The 23,869-nt window shown below is 41.5% G+C and overlaps 1 protein-coding gene across 1 annotated transcript in view; it reads left to right on the top strand.

Annotated features, from left to right (window-relative positions):
- Positions 1–398: 398 nt before the first annotated feature.
- Positions 399–23,869, top strand: part of LPGAT1 (lysophosphatidylglycerol acyltransferase 1) — a 97,868-nt gene continuing 74,397 nt past the window's right edge. Inside the window, exon 1 of the mRNA XM_054563145.1 lies at positions 399–429. The gene's annotated coding sequence lies outside the window, so the exon portion shown is untranslated. The remainder of the gene's footprint in view (positions 430–23,869) is intronic.

Raw genomic sequence — 23,869 nt, forward strand, 5'->3', positions numbered from 1 at the left:
GAGATACAAATAAAATTCAGTGGGATCCGCAGAGGAAGGAGTATTTGGGACTACAATTGTGCCTCAAGTCAGCTCAGGCCCGGCTTTGGGGGATTCCTGAACACTTGGATGCCCAAAGAAACCCCAAAGTGACCAGTCTCCCAAAGTCACCCTGGGCTTTCCTGGGCACTGGCTAGTTACTGATGTGCAAGTCAGCAGTTATCACAAGTTTGAACAGAAATTGTTTGCTGGGAGCTGTGGTCGCTGTTTGCAGAGCCTGGCATTGTTTGTGACCCTGCCGCTCACGTTTACAGTTGCCCTGAAACCTTTGCTCGGAAGAGCCCCGCCCCACTCCCAGGCCTGATGACTGCCTGCTGCCTGATCCCTCGGACTCCATTACTTCCTGCCACAGCCACAGGGAGCCTGCAGCTGAGTGGGGGGTGGAAAAAGGTAAGTGTGGGTAATTATTTTCTGGGCATCTACCAAGGGAAATGACTTTGCACATGCTGTTTACAAGCTATATGCAAAATGGACAGTATGTTCCTAGAGACAAAAAACATAAGTTTTCAATCTTTTCTTTTTCCTTCTTGAGCCCACTTTAAACCAGGCAAAAGAGCTCACAGCCAGTCAACTCAATCCGTTCTCATGTACCAACGGAAAAATAACTTAGGGGTACTATTAAGGGACCGCTGTAAAGTATATTTGGGGGGATTAAGTGTGCATTTGCTTTAGCAAGTAGGGCATAAATGATTCATATTCAAATTGCAATGCATTATTGTCTTTAGGTATAATTACTGGAAAATTAAAGGCCAAAAAATACAGTTGAAGCAAGTATGCAACACTAGTCACTTTAAGGTTAACCAAACAAATCACAACTAACTTGTTAATGATGGAGATAAATTAACATTAAGTTATAATTAAAAACAAGAATGGCAACAGTAGGAGACCTCGACCCACACATAGCCACGCTGACGGCAAACTAATGACAGAGTTTCGGTCCAGAGAATGTCAATGTGTGGGTAAGGCTCCATCAGAACTTTCTCTGGAAGCCAAACTTCTTGATGGAATATTAAACTAGAATCCTTAATAAAATTTTGGCAGCTCATTGATTTTGGTTTATGAATTCCAAATTAGATTAACCTTTAATAATTCATTTAGCGAGCTATCAGTAAGTCTTAGTTGTACATAAAAATGGGAGTGTATGAATTTGTAAATGGTTTGTCCTAAGAGACTGAAGGGAAGACTTGCTTTGTTGGGTCAATTTGAAGCCTATCAGGGGGGCCTTCAGTAGCTTTTGAGAATCCCTGGCTGGAAGGCTCTGGAACACAGCTGGATGGTAATTTGCAGGGGTCTGAGATCAAGGCAGGAGCAAGAGAGGAGATCTGCGAGCCAGGGACATTTGTCCCAACCCTCCTGCCTTCTGCAGGAAGAGTCTGCCAGGACCTCAGGAGAGAGTGGAGCGTGCCAACCTGACACTGCCAGTGAGGTTAGCACTGAGGTCTGTGTGATTTGGAAACTTTTCACACTCGCTAATTAAAAAAGAACAATGAAGATGGATGTTGTTGACTCACAGAAGAGTTATGATATTTTGTTTGTGGTTAGAAAATTGAATGAGGGAAAGACTAAGAAGCAGTTTGTCAGGAAAACCAGCAGTACTGGTCTCCAAAAGGTGAAATGCCTTGTATTCATACTTTAGGAAATAACAGTCCACAATTGTGTGGCTCTTTTAAACTTTCAAAACACACTTGAATAAAGGGCAGGTGTGATTGCTGAGCTGTCAAGGCAGTTTTGCAGCTCTCTGACCTCTTTTTCTTCTTTTCTTTCCTTAACATTCTCTTTTGCTCTCCTTGGGTTCATGTCCCTCCTAATTTATCCTTTCTTTCTTGTTCTTTCTAATCACTTTGTCAGTTATTGCGTTAATAGTTGGCCCAGGCCTTGATTATTCTTAAAATGAAACTACGGGACTTTTCAGGGTTACTCAGAGATGGCTAATCCTGGGATCAAAGTCTAACTCAATTAGATGTTTTAGGTCCTTTTTTTCCCTTTATTTTTAGGGAGAAGGGAAGGAAGGAGAAAAAGAGTGAGAGAAACATCAATGTGTGAAAGGTACATCTATTGCCTCTCGTGCACTCCCAACTGGGGAGCTGGCCTGCAACCCAGGCATGTGCTCTGACAGGGAATTGAACTGGTGACCCTTGGGTTCGCAGGCTGGCATTCAATCCACTGAGCTACACCAACCAGGGCTGGGTTGTTTTCTTTTTTTAATCCTCACCTGAGGACATGCCTATTGATTCTAGAGAGAGGAAAAGGGAGGTAGAGAGATATTGATGTGAGAGAGAAACATCAATCAGTTGCCTTTCCTATGCACCCCAACTAGGGACAAAACCTGCAATTTAGGCATGTGCCCTGACTGGGAACCTGCGACCTTTCAGTTTAAGGGCCAACGTGCCAACCAACTGAGCCATGCTGGCCAATGCTAGACATTTTAGGTCATTTAAAAAAACCCCAAAATATATGACTTTTCAGTGAGTCATGTAAAGCTCCTTCACTCCTGGATTAATTGTCCTTGGTAAGTGGGTTTATGAATTGTGTATAGCACAATTCTCATGTATAGCACAGGCTCTCTCATGTTTCTAGCCTCATTAAGTCAGCCAGCACCAGCTTACCTGTGTCTTAGTTGCCTAAAGTTCAGTAACTGGGAGAGGGTTATAGGTTGAACTGTGGCCTTCTACCACCCCAATTCATATGAGGTACTAACTCCCCGTACCTCAGAATGTGACCTTATTTGGAGATAGGGTCTTTAAAGAGGTACTCAAGTTAAAATGAAGTGATTAGGATAGGCTCTAATCCAATATGACTGGTGTCATAAAAAGGGGAAATCGGAACACAGGGGCAAGTGAAGGAAAGACCTGCGTGAAGAGATGCTGGGGGAAGATGGCCACCTGCAAGCCAAGGAGAGAGATTTGAAAGAGATGCTTCCCTCACCAGCGCTCAGAAGGAGGCCACCAGCCCACCCCACAGCTTGGTCTGGGACTCTTGGTGTATAGGACGATGCTCCAACCAGCTGAGTAGCCTGGCCAGGGCCGTGCACACATTTTTGAACCCGATCCTCTGCTAAATCTTGGAGATACAAAAAGAGGTATCAACAACCGGTCCAACAAAGAGGCTTAGACTCTTAGATCTGTGTTGAAGCAGCCCTCCTTTTATTGTGCTTTGCTTTATTGCACTTTGCAGATATTACATTTTTTTTTTTAACACAAATGGAAGGTAAGAACCTCCACCAGCAAAAAGATTAGGATTTGCTGAAGACTCAGATGATGATTAGAATTTTAAGCAAGAAAGTATTTTTTTATTTAAGATATGTACATTTTTTAAACATAGTGCTATTGCATACTTACTAGACTATAGTGTATGATAAATAAAACTTTTATATGCACTAGAAAACCAAAAGATTCATGTGACCCACTTGATCATGGTGATCTGGAACCCAATCTGAAATATCTCCAAGGTATGCCTGTAATCTCTAATCCAATTCAAACAAGTGTCCTCTGGCCTCCTCCTGGGGAGTCAGGAAGGGCAGCTCAATCAAGCAGAGCAGAAAGCCATCAGGAGTAAAATGCCAACCCACCTGGGGACCTGGGACCAAAGCCTCACAACCTCTCACTGAAACGTTGACTCGAATCCACCCATTAGAGCAGAAATAGAGCCCCAGGTAGGCTACAGGCACTGCCACTGAAAAACCTCTTAGCTACAGTAACCATTGAGCCAAACAAGGGAAGGTTTTAGTTAGGTAGATCTTTCTAGAATGCCTGCAGAGTCACTGGCATGGGTTACTGACTTTCTTCTTCAACATGAAAGTTTTACCAGGTGCTTGAGACAGAACAGATTCATATGCTGCTTCTGTTGACTCCTGGGAAACCTCCTCGCCTGAAGCAGATGAACTGAGCAAGGTCTATACTTCCTTATTTTAAAAACAAACATTCTCCAGGTTTTGAAAAGTAAATTTCTGCAGGAAACACTTCACATAAGTAATTCTCTAGACTATATGTTTTGTGTTCTCTGTAAATTCTGTAAATAGTTTGCATATTAGCGACAAGAAGATTTTCAGTGTTTACTGTGGACATGAAGGGAAAGGGAGAATAGATAGTCTTTGTTCAAGTCATCGTCTGTTTCCCATCCATCAGAAGTCTGTTGAGGGTTTACTCTATTCAGCACTATGCTGAGCACTAGGGTGACCAAGCAGGACAGGAGGGGGAGACACATACAAAGAATGTGACAACCAGTGCTCGATTAGTTTCCCATCTTATGGACTGTTGTAGGTCAGGTTCCTGGGTCTGAGATAGACATTTGGGACAGAAGTTTATTGGGGAGTGTTCTCAAGAACAATACCTATATGGGACTGAGAACACCAGGACTGGGCAGAGGTGGGGGCAGAACTGTAATGCAACCAAAACCTCGGCTGATCCCGGAGGGAGCCCTAAAGCTGAGATGGCCCTTCAGAAATGTCCCGAATTGAGGCACATTTGTGCTCTCTATCCGCTGTCATTGGACGCAGGCTTTCTCCTTAGAAGGCAAAGTAAACTTGGACAAAACAGCTACCTTCTGTGGATAGAAATTCACAGGAGGGACTCAGCTATGAGCTTTCAGCAGGCAACACACCCAGCAGTGGGGGAATTTGTGCCTTGTCCCTGCAGCTGTGAGTGGCGCACCACAGCGTCCACCATGAGGGAGTATAACATGACAATATGAAGCATGATATCACCGTGCTGCAACACAGGCACAGATGTGGCCAAAGGAGCATTTGGAAGGTGGAGAGGTCACATCTGATAGTGAAAAGGGAAACTTCCTGAGGAAGCTGAGGTCCCTGGGTCTGGGCCCTCCAGCCCCCACCCCAGGAAAGGAGCTAAGGTGACAGGGAAGGAGAAGGGAGCAGTGAGAATCTGCAGTCACCTGCTTCCCCAGCTCTTTCAGAGTCAACAGTCCCAACGATCAGTCACATCTATCTCCAATATTTCATGGCCCCCTCGGGCTCAGGAAGCTTCCTGGGAGAGAGCCACCCGCCGGAACCTTTCAGTATGTCCACTGCCTGCCTGCTTGTGGACCCGCTCACCTGACTGAGCAATCCCTGTTTGGTCCAGGAACAAACCCATCCAAGGTGATATCAGCATTCTGAGTCTAGATGACACTTCGCTAAGACAGCGCCTCTCCTTTTCAAAATGTGTTGTTCCTATCAAGCCCGGTTGTTCGCCTGTTTTTGGAGCAGGGGTGTCAAGGCCAGTGAACCTAGGGCCACCTTTCTGGGATCCGAGTGGATGAGAAAGTGATGCTCCACCCTGTAGCAAGGCCAAAGGTGTTTTCATCAGTTTTGCAATTTATCTTTCTGCTTGAGATGCCTCCAGGTGATGGGAAGCATTTTCCCCATGGATTTACCCCCCAAATAGTAGATGTCTCTCTTCCCACTTTATAATTCTGCTCAGCTATGTCCCTTGAAATTCTTCACCTTCAGGCAAAGCAAAAGCTGCTGTTCAGAAGATGAATAATGGTTCCCCTCCCAGCGCTTTGCATCAATTGTATACTCCAACACACAACTTTCTATGCCATGGTTCAGAAGAATGACTTCAAGCAGGCAAAATTAAACAAACAAAGCAAAGCACTTTAGCCCTATTGCAGACAGAGCCTCATTTTCCTGCCTGTAAAATACAAAGATGGGTCTTACTTGATAGTCTTTATTTGCTAGGCTGTCCCGTGCCAAGAGCCACTGAATTATTCTGACCTTAAATAGCAGATGGAGACCCGTTGGAAAGTATAATAGCTATCTATTGTTGTGTAAGCCACAAAATTTAGTGGCTTAAAACAACAAACATGTATTATCTCAGTTTCTTTTGGGCAGGAGTCCTAGAGCAGCTTAACAGGAAGCTCAGGGTTTCTGAGGCTTCGGCCAGGATATTGACGGGGCTGCAGTCATTTTAAGGCTTGAGTGGGGTTGGAAGATCCATTTCTAACATACCTACACTCACAGTCTCTGGTCCACACCACACGGACCTCTCCTCATGCCGTGGTACCTGGCTTCCTCCCAGAGAAGGGGATCCAAGACAGAGCGACCAAGATGGAAGCCACAATGTCTTTAGTGTCTCAGAAGTGACACACAGTTACTTCTGCCCCATTCTCTTCATCGGAAGCAGTCACTCAGTCCAGCCCATAACCAAGGGGAGGAGACTCAGCTCCTTCACCAACTGAAGGGAGGCAGGTCAAAGAATTAGTGGACAGAATTCAAAACCACTTCAGAAAAGAATGCAAAGGAATGTTACATTGAGTGGCAGGTGAGCCCTGAGCCAAACTGTGGAGTTGCACCCTGTTACAAGCGACACCCCAGGGCTCTTCCCCCTGCTCCCATCACCTCCTCTTCAGAACGTGTTCTCGCCTCTCCTCGCCAACCAGTCCCAGCCTGTTCTTTTATTCTTCCCTGGAGAAGCTTGTGCCCCTAAGGAGATGGTCAGACAAGTTGATGTACTTACCCACTCCTGGCTAACGTCCCCATTTCATTATTGGAAGCTGCCTCTGCTGTGAAAGCAAAAGGTTTCCTCTTGGAGAAAGAATGCATTTAGAGGGCAGTTCCCTGGAGGACATTGTAGGGTGGCTGCCCAAAGTACTTACAAATATGGGGTCTCCTGGGGAGCTGGTATGCAGCAAGGGATCAAGGGTAATGTCCAACATGCTACATCCCCTGAAGCCTGCTCTGCTCCCTTCTACCTCTGGGGTAGGACAGGCTTCAGGCTGGCGATGGCTTCCTTCAGGGAAGCCTTCCTATCAGCTTCTGCTTCTGATCCTGCATTGGGACCGCAAGCCCCAGAGAGATGCTTCAAGTCCATAAGCAAATGAGCACAGTTCTACTGCCCGAGCCCCCGTCCCCTCTCCCATGTTTCACCTACTGTCGTTCCCTCTTATCTGCAGTTTTGTTTTCCATGGTTCCAGTAACCCATGGGCAACGATGGTCTGAAAACGTGAAATGGAACATTCTAGAAATAAACAATTCATAGGTTTTAAATGAGGTGCCCCTCTGAGTAGTGTGACAAAATCCCGTGCCATCCCGCTCCGCCCCTCCCATGATGCGGATCACCCCTTTGTCCAGCACCTCCACGCTGTATGTGCCCGCCGCCGCCCAGAAGTTACTTAGTAGCCCTCTCAGCTGTCAGACTGACGTATCACAGTGCTTCCAGTCACCTGTATTTTACTCAATAATGCCACATTTATGTAACTTCTATTACAGTATCACTGTTCTCCTTCATTATTAGCTATTTTTGCTAATCTCTTATTGTGCCTAATTTATAAATAAAACTTTATCTTAAATAGGCATGTATAGAAAAAAACTAGTATAAATAGGATTCAGTACTCTCCACTGGGAACATGCGCCTTCAGACAGAGGGGGTGGGGACTACTGTGTTACGCTGACCACCTCCCATCCTTTGGGACAGGCGTGGGACAGCAGACTCAAACCAGTTTCTCGGAGTTCTAATGGGTTGGGCCTCCAGGGCCACTGTTAAAACTGTAATAACTGTGCTCTCCGGAGTCAACCAGCCAGGCCTACATCCGGCAGGAACACAGGGAGCTGGACCTACAGCTAATCAACAGTTCTCAGGTTTGCCTTCGCTGGCTGCTTCCAATCACAGATGACAGAATAGCTCTGCTGGTGTCTTTAGGTGTCTAAGGAAGGAGGAGAGCCCATCGAACATCCAGGCTGAGTGCTCAGGGCTAGACCTCCTTTTCCACCCCTTGCTTCCTCCCCTCTCCCTTGCCATGGCCGGGTCCAGGTTTTAGTGGCCTCTAACCAGACAATTGCAAGGGTCTCCCTACTCCCTTCCGGGCTCTGCGTAGCGCACTTCAAACTACACAGAGCTTCTGGCTTGCTCATTGGCTATGCCTCTCAACAACTATCAGTGGCTCTTGATTTGTCTCCCAAATGAAGGATGCATCCTACCCCCGAGCTTTCTAGCCGCATTCCCCACCAGCTGACTTCCCATGCGATGCTCTGGGAACTGCGGAGGACGAGGAAGTGAGAAGGAGGTAAAGGCTACTAGATGGCTCTCTCGATCCTGTGGATGGAAAACAGGGCTAGGTGGGCCTTCCAGCTCCTCACAGCATTGTCAGATTTGCCCATGGAGACATCATGGAACCAGCTAAGATAAAACGGTGAAATTGGGAGTTTTCCAGACCCATGAAATCAAAAGAATTGAACCTTGAAGTCGCCCCTACAATTTGGGCTGGCCAGACACTCGCATTATCAGAACTGGAGATAAGGGCTCCCTGACGATGAACTGCGCCCCTGAAGGCTGGCTGGGTTTGCACCAAGGATCACGCAGGCCATTTCCATGCGCCTCCACCTTTAGCACACTTAACGGAGAGCGCCCATACTATCAATATTATTACTGCTGTCATTTCAGTAACCAAGATTCCCAGCAGGTACTGCGCCTTCTTTCTAAGGACAGATTCCTTTTCATTCAGAATTCCCCTGGTGTAGAGTCTGGGTAAGGTTTTGGGGGAGATTGATCACAGCCTATGTGACAGCATGAGGGACAAGGACAGAAGGGGGAGTTTTTCAGTCCGACTCCTCTGGACGACTGTGTTCACTTCCTTACCCTGCATGTGTTCCAGTGACCTGTGAGTATGGCTGCATGTGCTCTCATCTTTCTGTCATGAACCATCAGGGCAGAGGCAATCTGCGTTCCACTGATCCTCTAGTCAAACAAGTTATCCTAGTGAACCAAGGGAATCTCCATTCGGGCTCCAGGTGTTCTTCCAACCATGGGTGTGCGAATCACTCAACTAACTAGGAAGCTAATTTGAACCAATGATTTCATCTTCTTTCCCATTCTTTTACTAACGTTTCTGTTGGGGCATGAGTGCATCTTCCTCTCCCTTTCCTTGCCTGCTCAGTGGTAATCCTGCAAATGGGTAATAAAGTGGTCCAAAGAAGGCAATGGTAAGAGAGAAAGCAACAGTTTGGATGATTTTGAAATGAGAACTTCAAATAATCCGTTGAGCAATGAGGACAAATTGCATAACATGAGAAGTATGTCTTCTTTTCCCAAAATAACTGAAGTCTTTCATGCCATATTCTGTAATTCTAGGAACTCATATTCCCTATGGGAAGTTGCTGTCTTAGTCTTTTGGGTTTTTAGGTTTGTTAGTTGCAAAGGACAACGTTCAGGTCTTAGAATTATGTTAATTCTCTAACACTGTCTTTTTGAGCCTCACCTTTTAACCTCTCCGATATTGTTGTAGGCCTGTGATTTCACTCCATTCCCCCACAAACAAGATGCCCCATGGAGAGCACACTGAAAGAAAGGTTACAGAGGAGTTAGAGCGTGACTTGTGTCTCCCAGAAGATCCTCTAAGTTGCTGTTTTCCCAACTATGTTGGAATCTGACTCCAAGTCTGTCAGAGCCAGGCCAGTCTGGCTTCCACATCCACACCCTATCCTCTCTCCACTGCCGCCCGTTCTCACAGGAGGAGCAGGAGGAGGAGCCGCGGGAGGAGAAACAGATATGCTAAAGGTGGTTTGCTTTTGAGGGAATTCAATATCAGCTTTTTATACTTTTGAATGTAACTCTCCATCAAGATATTGTTAATAATTAATAAGGCAACATCCTATAAATAACTGTAATAGCTACTTCACAGGATTGTTGTAAGGCTACTATTAATATTTAATAAGGTAATGTTACTTTATTTAAGGTATTATTTAAATCTACCTCACAGAATTATAGTGAGAAATAAAAAGTATATAAAGTGCCTTACACATCAATGATAGTTATTAAATAGTAAATGTTACTGATACTGTGAATTTGGTAGAAATACATTCTCTAACTCTAGAGTCAGACAGCCCTGAATTTAAATAACCTTGAACAAGTTATTTAAAGTCACAAAGCCACAGTTTCCTCATTTATACACGGCAGGAAATAGCTATAATTTCATAGTATTGTTATGAAGATTAAATGTCCTAATGCTATGATATTTAACATTATGCTTGTCATGTAGAAAATACTGCATGAACACGGTTATTATATTAATGTTATTATGAGGTCCTTATTATTGTGTTTTTGTTGAGTTTGTCCTTGATGTCGTCACACATACCATTTCCTTGTTAATGACTCCACGTGACTTTGTCTCCCCTTTTGGAATATCTATGCTTTTGAAATTCCAAAATCAATTTGGAAGAATTCCATTGGATTCCTTTCTTCTAATCCTCATTGAGTCTATTTTATTTCTATTTCCGCCCTTAATTTCTCTAGGTCCTTTCTCTTTGCCCTTATTATTTTAATTTAGAACACTTGATGCACAGCCCATTATTCAAACCCAGCACATCTTGTGACTTGGAAACTCTTTTTGCTCAGTAACAGTCATGCCGTTGATTAAAACCATGATACCTGATTCAAGGGGGCAGTCGTTTTCTCCAACCTTCCACCTGCATGCCCTTGGGCCCTGCATTACCATGAGTGAGAACTCCACAGGGAAAACCGCTGCTCCCAAAATCGGAGAGGCAAGCAGGGAATACGGAGACTCATAACTTGCCTGAGCAGAAACCCATGCATAGAAGCCTTTCGAGGACCCAGTAGGGGGGTAAGAAAACCTGAACTGTAATTGATGAATTGTTGGAAGCTCAGTATGGACAAGTCTGAGAGATCCAGGGAGACTTAGTCATAGGGAATTTGTGAATTTTCCCTCTACATCTGTGAATTTTACCTCTAGGAAATCTACCTGGTTATCACAGTGAATATCAGAAAAAAAATTACCCTCATGTTTCTGGCAGTGTGAAGAGAAAAGAAGCCATTTTGAAATATCCCACAGCATTCTGGTCTTCTTAACGAGGCCCATGGACTTCAAAAGGATAATGAAGAAATACTAGGAACAACTTTATGCCCACAAATTTGATAACCTAGATGAAGACAACTTGCCAAAACACACAGAAAGGACAATCTGAATAGGCTTATAATTATTAAAGAAATCGAATCAATCATTAACCTTCTAAAGCAGAAAGCACTAGGCCCAGATGAGGTCACTAGGGAATTTTAGCAAATATTTAAATAAGAAATCATACCAATTCCACAGGAACTGTCATTCATTGCTGGTGAGAAAGTAAAATGGTACAGCCACTTTAGAGACGGTTTGGCAGTTTTTTACAAAACAAAACACACTCTTGCTGTACAATCCAGCAATCATGCTCTTTGTTATTTTTTCAAAGGAGTTAAGATCTATGTCCACATAAAATCCTACACACAGATGTTTATAGCAACTTTATTCATAATTGCCAAAACTTGGAAGCAACCAAGATGTTCTTCAATAGGTGAATCAATAAACTGTTGTACATCCTGACAATGGGACATATTCAGCACTAAAAAGAAGTAAGCTATCAAGCCATCAAAAGACATGGAGAAAACTTAGCTGCAAGTACTAAGTGAAAGAAGCCAATCTGAAAAGGCGACATACTGTATGATTCCAACGATATGACATTTTGGAAAATGCATAACTATGGAGACAGTAAAAAGATCAGTGGTTGCCAGGGCTAGGAAGAGGAAGTAATGAAAAGGCAGAGTATAGAGGACCTTTAGGGCAGTGGAACTATTCTTTATAATGCTGCAGTGGTGAACACATGTCATTATACATTTGTCAAAATCCACAGAGTACACAATACCAAGAGTGAACCCCAGTGTAAGCTATGGACATTGGGTGATAATGTTGTGTCAGTTAGATTAATCAGTTTCACAAACGTACCACTCTGATGCAGGAAGGTGATAGTGTGGGAGGTTATGCATGTGTCGGGCGGGGGGGAGGGTCGTATGGGAGCTCTGCACTTTATGCTCGGTTTTGGTGTGAACCTAAACCTGCCCTGAAAAATAAAGTTTGTTGAATAAATAATAAAGATAATATGTACATGCAAGAATACATAGAACATGAGTTAGTCTTTAATACCACTCATTTTGACATTTGTCTCTTTTTCCTAATACATGGTTGAAATAAATAGTGTCTAATTTTGAGATCTCTTTTGAGATCTTAAGGCTCAATCCAAAGGGCCTTCCTAACACCAAATGCCAGCTCTGGGCAACCTTTATCTTTTTTGGCTTTTCTGGCTTTATTTATAATGTTCATTTCAAAAGTTAAAGACATTTCTCAATCAATCCTAGCTTCCCTACTAACCCATTATAAACCTAAATATTTTTCATTTTAAGAATACATAATAGCCCTGGCTTGTGTGGCTCAATGGATTGAATGCTGGCCTGTGAACCGGAAGGTCGCTGGTTTGATTCCTATTCAGGTCACAGGCCTGAGTTGCAGGCCGGGTCCCCAGTTGGGGGAGTGCTAGAGGCAACCAATCAACGTATTTCTCACATGTGGATGTTTCCCTCTTTCTCCTTCCCTTCCCCTCTCAAAAAATAAATAAATAAAATCTTTCTTAAAAATTACCATTGAAGATTCTTTAAAAAAAAGAATACATAATAAACTGTGGAAATTTATATCACTTGGTATATTTATACTATGTAATCATTAAAATAAATGTACTAGAAATATGTATTTAGATATTGCATATTAGACTAATGTTTATTAGAAATGCTAGATCTTGTAACAATTCCAAAATGTACAATATTACACATAGCATACTATTTTTGCATTTATTTGTATTTATTTATAGTTTTAATGACATTATTTCTGCAAAGTATAAGAACACAATACTGTTTAATAGTAAACAATTGGAAAGGAAGAAGGAGGATGGGTAGGATAGAAGAGAGAACATGGGACCTTCAACATTGTTTTCAAAGTTTTCAAAAGAATCTCTTATGAAACTTCCATTTTTCTTCTGAAGGACCGTGAGGGGTAAATGTTTCTTAAGTTTCCTCGCCATGTTGTAAGGTAATGCTTGCATTTGTCCCCATGTCTCAGTTTTGAGAGGCGTGCCTAATTGCAGCATTCTGAAATTTGTGAACTTAATTTTGTCCCCTCTATCTTTACCATTACAATTTTATAGGCAGTGCCCATAAGGAGTCTATTCAGAGGTAATTAGGCCTAGGATTAAACTGCCGTTCTACCACTTGTTAGTGGTTTGGTGTCAAGTCAGTCATAAAATTCTGTTTTCCTTGTCTGTAAAATGGTGGTAGCAAAAATATCCCTCTCTGGTTGTTGTGAGGTGTAATAGTGGCTGGCACAAAGCTGGTACTCAGCGAATGCTAATTTCTTTAAGACAAATAATATTCTTTCATAGTCTTGGAATTTTTTATTTGTGGTTTGAATAAGTGAATGAATGGATGCCAGGAGAATTATATAGTCAACAGTGAAGTGGCTATAATGCTAGCAGGCTAGAAATTTTACATGGAAATATAAGTAGTTAGGTAAAGCACCAGTTATCAGTTCATGAATAAGTATATTTTAGGTGAGTACTTTAAAGCACGTCATTGAACAGGAGGCTGATACATCACTGTGAAATGTGTGGTGCAAGAAATTAATTGTCACTATTAGCCTCAAGCTATAACCAATAATACATGGATGGATCTTGTTATGTCATATGATATATCACATAGATTACCTGTATTAACAAAATAAAAGTCATGATCCAGGGTTACTAAGAATAAAATGGGGGGGTAATATGGGGAGTTTTAAAAGTTAAACAGGAAGCCCTGGCCAAGTGGCTTGGTTAATTGGAGTGTCATCCGTATACCAAAATGTTGTGTGTTCTGTCCCCAGTAGGGGCACATGTCTAGATTCAGGGTTCAAGGAGCAAGGTGGGGACCGACTGATGTTTCTCTCTCACATTGATGTTTCTCTCTCTCTTCTTTCCTCTCTCTCTAGGATCAATAAACAAATCCTTGGGTGAGGATTAAAAAATAATAATAAAATGAAAGTTAGGAAGGTGTGTTGTGGTTTTGAATGTAAGAGCAGCTGCGGTTAACATGTGACCTTCTGAAATACCTAGGCAACAGACAGATAAGCCTTAACAAACCAGCACTTGGAAAATTCACAACAGTAAAAGTCTCATTTCCCTTTTTGACCTCAGAAGAGGTTATGTGGCCTCTCGGAACAGAAAGTGCCTAGTCACATATTTTTAAAGGCAGTCGAGTATTTCTTAAAGTGTGGTCTAGCTCACTGATAAGAAGCAAATGGATATCATATGTCTCCATAGGGTATATTCAGAAAAGGACATACCAATTATATAGGATTCTAGCCAAAAATGCATAACTCAAGTCTAATCAATAGAGGACATTAGCTAAGCTTACAATAAGGGATATTCTATGAAATAATTGATTTGTATTCTTTAAAAAATGTCAATGTCATTTAAAAAAAAAAAGCTGGGACACTGTTCCAGATTAAGAGACAAAGAGAATGTCACACTAAATGCAGCATGTGGTCCTTGGCTTGGACCCTGTGGAGGTCACTATAAAAGGCAATGAGGCAATTCATAGAATTGGACTATAGATTGCATATTTGATAAAAGCATCTATCAATGTTAACCGTTCTGAATTTGATAAGTGAAGAGTGGCTATGTTGAGAGACTCTCCTTATTCTTAAGAAATATACACTGAAGTTTTAAGGAGTGAAGAGGCATGATATGCAAATGGCTCTCAAATGATTTAGAAAAAGATTTATAGATAGAGACAAATAGAGATAGAAAAAAGGCAAATGCAGCAAAATATTTAGAACTGATGAATCTTGATAAAGCATACATGAGAGTTCTTTATGCTGTTTTTGCAACTTTTCTGAAATTTGAAATCATATCAAAATAAAAGTTAATTTTAAAAATTGCCCACGGATCACCCGAATCAGAATACTGGAGCGGAGTACTAGCTAAAGATGCAGTTTCATATCCTGCCACTGAATCAGAAATTCTAGGGGTAGAGCCTGGGAGTGTTCATTCAAAAAGCTATTCTTGGTGATTGTTATGCATACTAAAGTTTGAAAACCAGTGGGGTAAACTTCAAATAACTTTCTTAGTTTAATCAACTAGATGCCTCAAAGAAGAGTGCTACTACTACTGCACTACTCCTAAAAGCTGAAATGTGTCCTGTGCTTATCACCTGGTAAAGACTCTATATGTTTTATTCAATTCTCACAATAATTTCTATGACTTACTAAATACTCTTCTTTACAGATGAGGATGGGGGCGCTGGGCACTGAAAGGTTAAGTAAGATGTCAAGGTCATAAACAATTAAGAGATGGAGCCAGGATTTAAATCCAAGGACAGACTGACGCTAGGGCCACACTTTTGCCACCATACTATTGAGCCCAGCTGGGAAACCACGTGTTAGGATTATAGGCTCTGACTATCATAGAACAGACATGTTGTTTGTCTCTTCTAAAGTCAGTCTTTGACTACATATTAAAGAAGGAAGCAGTGGTGTGGCTAAAACAATGACCTTTATGATAATTATGACAAGGCGTGGAATTTCCCTTGCCAATCCTCCATCCTGGTGACAGAGCCTTGGCTGTGACTGAAATAAGACCACAGCCTATTTTTTCTTCCTGATCACTACTGTTATCTTCCCATTCATGTTTTTTTTTTAAATCCTCACCTGAGGATATGTTTATTGATTTTAGAGAGAAAGGAGAGGAGAGAAAGAAACACCAATGTGAGAGAGAAACATCGATTGGTTGCTTCCCAAAAGCACCTTGATCAGGGATCGAACCTGCAACCTAGGTGTGTGCCATGACTGGGGATTGAACCCACAACTAGTTCATGTATGGGAGGATGCTCCAACCAACAGAGCCACCCAGCCAGGGTTTTCCATCCACCTTGTAGATCCTCTTCAGTCCACAGGTACCAGGCTGAATGAAGTCTGGATATACATTCACCAAAAATAGATCCACCCTTACTTAATGTGGGAGGGTTTCCTCAGTGACGTAGAATTTCAAAATTGTTTAATGCTAGGAAAGGAATTATCCATGATGAAACGAAGGGAATGAGTTGACTTAAAAGAGGTAGGCATTTCCCAAGGAAACAGTTCAGCTGGTCCTCCCTCTGGTCCTGCCACCCCTCTGCAGGGGAAACGGCCACCCCACAGAAAGACGCCCAAAGAATAGTTCACTGGACCTGCAACAATAACCTTATGAAGTGAGTTAGGCGGGCACAAGTCTCACTGCTAATATGGACAGATTTGAACTGGAGACCAGTCTTCCAGTTCCAGAGGCTGAGGAGGTCTTCCCATGAAACCATGCTGCCTTGTTAAGAGAGAGGTCAAAATTTCGGAGTCATGATCTCCTGTATTTTTATGTAGACTGATAAGTGCAACCCTGGAGGTAAAAAGCCAAACTATGTTTTTCAGCTGCATCTAGTTGAAATGCAATGTATAAATAATTGATAATGAATTTTGTTATTGAGAGAGCTATTGCTTCCAACTAGAAAAATGAAAAGCTTTCAGCAAAAAACATCACTGTTTTAGGGACTGAAGAACCACCCCCAGCTCCACCCACTGCTGTGCAGTTGCTATGTCCTTAAGAACCTTCAGGTGGCACGTGACATGAGCTTATATGTTGAAAATCATAAGGAATCCACCTAAACTATTACATCTAATAAATGAGTTCAGCAAGGTCACAGGATACAAGATTAATATACAAAAATCATTTTCTATGTACTTCCGATGAAAAATCTGAAAATGAAATTAGGAAACCAGTTCTATTTATAATAACATCAAGAGGAATAAATCTAGTAAAAGAATGGCAAATCTATTCTCTGAAAACTACAAAATGTTGTTGGAAGAAATTAAAGACGACTTAACAATATTGTTAAGATGGTACCACTCCCCAGGGTACCATGGATGCAACACGGTCCTTATCAAAATATCAGCTGGCTTTTTTGCAGGAATCAACAAGCTGGTCCTTAAATTCATATGGAACTTCAAGGGACCCAGAATAGGCAAAACAATCTTGGAGTAGAAGTATAAAGATGACTTCCTAATTTCATAACTTACTACAAAGCTACAGTAATCAAGACAGCATGGAACTAGACTAAGCTGAGACATATAGATCAATAGATAGAATTGAGAATCCAGAAATACACTCTTACATTTATGGCCAATTGGTTCTGACAAGGGTGCCAAGAACATCCGATGAAGAAAAAAATAGTCAGGGACAATTGGATAACCGTATGCAAAAGAATGAGGTTGGACCTCTACCTTCCATTACATACAAAAATTAATTCTACATGTGGGAGCTAACACTTAAATGCTTTGAAGAAAACACAGGTGTAAATCTTTGTGATCTTGGATTAAGCAATGGTTTCTTAGAAATGACACCAAAAGCAGACGCAATAACAAAAAAATAGATAAATTGACCATCAATATTAGAAATTTTTATGCTTCACCAAGTGAAAAGAAAACCCACAGAATGAGAGAAAATATTTGCAAATCATATATCTGATAAGGCACTTGTATTTAGAATATATACAGTACTCCTACAGCTCAACAATAAAAAGACAAACAACCCAATTTAGAAAGGTGAAAGCATCTGAATAGGCATTATTCCAAAGAAAATACACAAAGGGCCAATAAGCACATGAAAAGATATTCAATATCATTAGCCATCAGGAAAATGCATATCAAAGCCACAATGAGATAAGGCTTCACACTCATTAAGTTGGCTATAATCAAAAAAGAGGGAAAACAGAAAGTTTCAGAGAGAATGCAGAGAACTTTGAACCTTTATGCATTTATTGTTAGTGGGAAGGTAAATTGGTGCGGCCATTTTGGAAAGCAGTCTGGCAATTTCTCGAAGTGTTTAACATAGAGTCACCATATGACTCAGCAATTCCACTCCTTGGTTTATACCAAGAGAATTGAAAACCCCTGTCCACACAAAAGCTTGTGCATGAATGTTCATAGCAACGTAATTCATAATAGCGCAAAAGCAAAAATGACCCAAATATCCATCAACTAATATTAAGACATACTAATGATTAATTTGCAAAGAACACAGTTATATATTTTATGGATGTAAAAACACCAGCAAAAAAGCTCCTGCAGGTTTACTAGAGACTTTAGATTGAATATAAATTGAGGAAGACAAAGCAGAGCAGTGGTTAAGTGTAAATTTTGATTCTATAACATCAAGCTTGTTTCATGATTGTTTGTTTGGCTCACAGTCCTAACCTCTTATTTTTAAAGGCACCAATTAGTTTTTTGTTGCATAAAAAGAATGTGACAATTAAGGAGTTATACATACTATTTGCCATTCTTACTAAAAAAGTGAAACATCTTGCAAAGGATGTTAAAATAATCATAAAACTCAATGATAACCGTAAGTAAATAATAATTTCCTTAACTATCTTAATTTAGAAATATGAGTTAGTAAATAAGACAGGAGCAAATGATTATTTGGAAATACTGTCAGAAGCACAGTGCTTGTACCAATTAAAGCTAGATAAGTAGTTCATGGTAACTATTGGAACACTTTCTTGTAGGAGGAAAAAATATCTTAAAGCATAGCCAGATGAAAGGGTTCCGGGCTTCATTTACAAGTGTATTCAAGATTATGTGTGATTGTTAGGTTATAAGGAAGATTGTTTTCCTTGCGGAGCACATTGATCTGAGGTGATTTAAATGGCCCTTGCCTAAAGGCAGCAAGTTAAGGAGCCATAATTTTTTTTTCTACAGCCTTTGATCATTGAAACTAAGGCCTAGACCAAATAGCTTATACTTTGCCTAAGATACTATCCTCTTGGGTCTACCTTAGTGTTTCAGGGCTTAGAAGAATATAATTAAAGTTTCCCTATGTGGAATTCTGAAGTCCAGGTTTCACTTTTACACTCGAGTTAATCCACGTGGTCTTGGAAATAGCATTTCTAACCTGTCACCATGTCCTGCCAATTTTGCCTCCTACATTTCCCTCAAATGCACCATCTTCTCAACTCCATTGTCACCACCCCAGCTCAAGCAACTGTCTCTCACCTGGACACTCCACCAATCTAACTGGTCTTGTTAATTCCAATTGTGTTTTGACAAAGGTAGAGTGTGATCTTTAGGAGAAATTAGATTATGTAAAACTACGAGGGTGGCCAATTCTTAGTTTTGCCCAAGACTGTCCCATTTAAGCACTGACAGCCCCATATCCCTCAGTTCCAGGCAAACTGGGATGATTGGTCACCTTGGGACTCTGCTCAAAAGCTGCCATCGTCAAAGACAGGATGAGTCGGTCACTGTACTACAACAACAGCTCTATTTCTGATACACTCCAATCATCTTTGGAATAAGCCCTTTTTAATGGTCTACAAGGTCCTATAGGACCTGTCTCCTGCCTCATTCTCCAGCTCCTCTCATGCGAGGCTTCCCCCTGGGCACACCACTCCAGGTATACTGGCTTTATCTTAATGACCAGAACTCACTGTTTTCCTTTCCATCTCAAGGCCTTTGCCTTTCATTTCCCCACAGGAAATGTACCTTCTGTCTCCTTTCGCTTAGTTAACTTGGGTTCATTCTTCATATTTTCGCTTAACCATACCTCACTATGTTAGGGTCCTCTGACTCAAGCTCTCAGAATGCTCTGTTCCTTTTCTTCATAGCACTTACCACAATTTGCCATATTAGGAGTAGTTTCCTGTATGATTCCCATACCAGGCCATAAACCCTACGAATGTAAGAAGCATGTTTTTTTGTTTATCATCGTGGCTTTAACTCCTAGAATATATCTGGGATGTAAAAGCTTCCCAACAAATATCCATTTTAATTCCATTACTAATGCCATAAGCTAGACTTGGGATTTCTGAAGCATTTCCTTGCTTCTAACCTATTCACCCTCCAAACCATAATGCACCCTAGTGCCATGCTAATCTTCGAGATACAGATACCCTCTGATTTTCCACAGCCATCACTATGTTCCATATCATTCTTTTGATACGCCCCTGTATATGATTAGAGTACATTTACGTAGAATGGACTGTATACCAGTACTATGCTAAATACTTTGTATTCTTAATCTAATTTGCTCCTCACAACCACCCTTGAGGAATGTTCTACCTATTTTATATGTGAGAAGAGAAAGGCTTAGAAAGATTAGGTAACTAATCTATTGGGGTTATAGGGTTTCTAAGTGATGTCATCAAGTTGGTGCCTGATGCAAAAAACACTTGCATTTTTGACTTTCAATTATGTTGTATTAGTTAGAATTAGATTTGGCTGGATATGACAGAAAAATCCAAAGTACAGTGATAGTGGCTTAAGCAAGGCAGAAAATTACATTTTTCTCATGTTAAAAACAGGGGAAAGCAATCTGGAGCTAGGATGGCCTATCATCAGGCACCCAGGCTTCTCCTGTGGTGCTGTTTGCTCACCCAAACTTGTAACTTCCACCTTCTGTTCCAAAATGGCTACTTGAGCTCCAGTTACCCTCATCCCTTAACATGAAACTGAAAGACGTAATGAAGATTGTGCCCTTGTCCTTTAAAGACAGTTTAGAGAAGTTATAGCTGATTCTTCGGTTTATATCTCATTTGTCCAGAATACAGTCATAGGATCACACCTCCCTGCAGAGGAGGCTGGGAAACGTAGTCTATATTTTGGTCAGCTGTGAGCCCAACTTTTTAGAAAATCTTCTTACAAGAAGAAAGAACAAATGAATATCGGGGCAAATAATCAGACTTTCCAAATACAGGCGATGGCAAGTTCTACTTCTGACTTTCTAATAATTAACAATTTAGTTCCATCTTACATAACCTTGTTGTGCTGCCCTTCACTCACCTTAAACTTTTCCTACAATAGGGTTATTCAGTTCCTCACTTCTCTGTCCCCCAGTCACATCAAACTCATTTTAAGTCGTACATTCCTCGCTCTCTCCTCCTTGGGAAGGCCTCCTGTCAGCTTACACAACGCCTGCCCACACTTTACCAACCAGCTCTCCTCCTTCCTTCTGACTCTTCCAGCCAGGGAACCCCTTCTCTGAACTCCAATGGCAAACATCAAATGCCCACAGAGCACAGAGGCATTTTAATATCCTCTAAAAGTCTCCTTAACATCAGCTTTTTTTCCCCTGAAATAGAATGGGAGAAGCAAAATTCTGGGCACATAACAAACACCTAATAAATAAATACCTGTTGATTAATATGTAAATCAGTCTTGTTTACATGCTCCAACACTTATCTAGACCTCTGGTTTATTCAGCATTTTGTCAAACTGGACTTTCATCATCCTTCTTTCATGACAATATATCCTTCTAATTTATTGAGTACACATTAAAAGCTCCCATGGAAGAAGGGTTAGGTTATCCTTTAATAGCTCTCATTTGGTTTCAAGTTTTGAGTTGATGTGATATTGTTTGTTGTACTGTAGTCCACTACTTATTAAATCTTATTTATACCCAAATCACCTGGGGAATCTTACTAAAATGCAAATACTGCATGTTAGGAGGTATGAAATGAAGCCTGAGAATCTGCATTTCTAACACATCATAGGTGGCATGATGTTGGTAGACCACACATTAAATAGCAAAGCTGTAGAGATCTTCACAGCGTCTGCCTCAGATCACCTGAAGGCACTTTTTAACAGTGAAAATCCAGACCCATTGAATCAGGATCTCCAGGGTGGGCCCAGGAATATGCATTTTGAAAAGCTCTCCAGGAGATTCTTAAATACACTAAAGTCTGAAATTGAAAAGAAGCCAAGATGAGTCTTATGATTAGGCATGTTTAAGAAACAATGAAATAGAGAAACCATGAAATTTTCAGAAGAATGTCATTGGAGTCAACATAACAGGGAGTTACTGAAACTCTACCAAACTTTCATATAAGAACTTAAACTATATTTACTTATTACTCACCCAAGGACATGTTTATTGATTTTAGAGAGAGGGAAAGAGAGAGAGAAACATCGGTCAGTTGCCACTTTTTCGCCCCCCAACTGGGGACTGAACCTGCAACCTAGGTATGTGCTCTTGCGGGAATCAAGCCCATGCCATTTTAGTTTGCAGGACGTCACTCCAACCAACTGAACTACACTGGCCAAGGCAGAACTTAAACTATAATTAGTATAACTTGAATGGCTCTAAACTTTAAAAAACCCCATACTTTCATAGGCAGCATTTTAGCATTACCCTTTTGCCCATAGCTTTGTTTGATTCACAGCACTTAAAAGAGAAGTTTGTGTCTAGAAGACTGTACGATAGGAAACTAAGGGGTGAGGTGTTCTGTACTGACAGTTCCCAATTTACAATCAAGTTACATTTTATGAGAACGTTTGTTTGCATTTCTTATAGAAATAATATTCTGGGTGAGGAGAGGGAGAGAGGTGGGTCTGCCAGCCCTTGGAGTGAGAAAGATTGGGACCTTCACTGCAGAGCCTGCCTGCGGCTGTGTTGGGAAGGAGAAGCTGGTCCAGGGTCCACTCCCCAGCCCTACTCTGGGGGTTTTCAAGACTGTGTGGTTGCCAAAGCTGATTCCAAATAATTTAGATCTCCACTTCAGCTTATGCTTGAAAGCCATAGTTTAAGAGAAACAAAGAATTTGAAAGTATAGTTTATAAAATGTTTCTTGAAGACATTTTAAGAGAAAACCACTTATAAAGAAATTCTTTCTTTACCCTTCTTAACCTATAAGTACCTGCCTACTTCAGGCGGCTACTGTTAGCCTCCCACAAAGGTGTGTGTGTTTGTGTGTGTGGTGGGGAAGGGCGGGGGGCAGGGGAGAGAGAGTGAGAGAGCACTTTTGTTGACTGCAAAGTACAAGAGAAATGCAAGGTGGCATGATTTTCATTACAACAGAGTCTTAGGCACCAGGCTCTGTCCCCAATATGACAAATTAACCTCAAAGACACAGCTGAAATAGGAGCAGAGTAAAAATTTCTGCTCAAACCCCCTATGATTCAAGCTGATGAGAGCCATGAAAAGAGCCATGTTGCACTGCAGAAAGCTTGCATAAGAAACAGAACTTTAACCCAAGTAAGGACAAGTAATATACTTTAGAGGAGTCACTAAACATACTATCAGCCCTGAGTGGCTTGTTAACCCTGATGTATCAGGTGATCAGGGAGTGGGTGTAGCACACAAAAGGTGTGGTGGGCAGAGAGGCTGGACCTCTGTAACTTGGTTAAGGGACTGCATGGGGACCCATTTGTGGGGACCCACATGGGGCTGCTAACCATTTGCCAGGACCAAGAAGTATCCTGGGATGTGGAGCTTTGAGTGCTAAAATGGTGAAAATCTTGGGTAAATGAGGAGAAACTGATGACCGTAAGACCACACCAGTTCTATTTCTGACACAACCTATGATGAACAAGCCACATAACCTCTCCATACCTTATTTTCTTTGTTCGTAAGTGGAATTACCTGTGTTCCTTTCCTATGGGGGAATTCTTCTCCCTCATCAAACATCACTAAATCCACACTCCAATACCAGAGCAAAGATCCTCTAGTGGGTTGTTGGGTTTTTTTTTTAATTTGTGGGAAAACCCAGAAATATAGGACACTGATGAGAAAAAAGTTTCCAGAATAAGTTAGGAGCTTGTTGTCCATGGCAGGACTTGAAGGTGTGAAAGAAAGCTTGAGTTATGAGATTCAATGGAGTTTCCTGAGGACGGAGGTGAGGGAAGAGGAAAGGGAGAGGCAGCTAATTCAAAGCAGCTCATCAGGGAACTATATCCAGAAAGAAATCAATGCTGGGGAATTCTATGGACAGAGTCCAAGGAAATTGCCCAGTTGGAATTCGGGCAACTGAGGACAGTGGTTTTGTCTAGAAACTCAGGGGAACCCAGGAACTTAAAAAGACCTAGCTTTTCCAAAGGGCTGTAAAGAAGCTGAAGAAAGTGGATTTGGCTTTAAACCGGAGGATGAGCTTGGAAGGACAAGAAAATGGAAAGGAAATCAAGCTACTGAAGGATGAGCAGGCAAAGAGGCAAGATGGAGGAGCTGGAACTTGTTTGCATTTTGAGTGGC

Source organism: Pteronotus mesoamericanus, unplaced genomic scaffold (assembly GCF_021234165.1).
Source record: "Pteronotus mesoamericanus isolate MK-2021 breed Mesoamerican mustached bat unplaced genomic scaffold, CSHL_Meso_final scaffold_705, whole genome shotgun sequence".
In the NCBI taxonomy this organism is placed as follows: domain Eukaryota; kingdom Metazoa; phylum Chordata; class Mammalia; order Chiroptera; family Mormoopidae; genus Pteronotus; species Pteronotus mesoamericanus.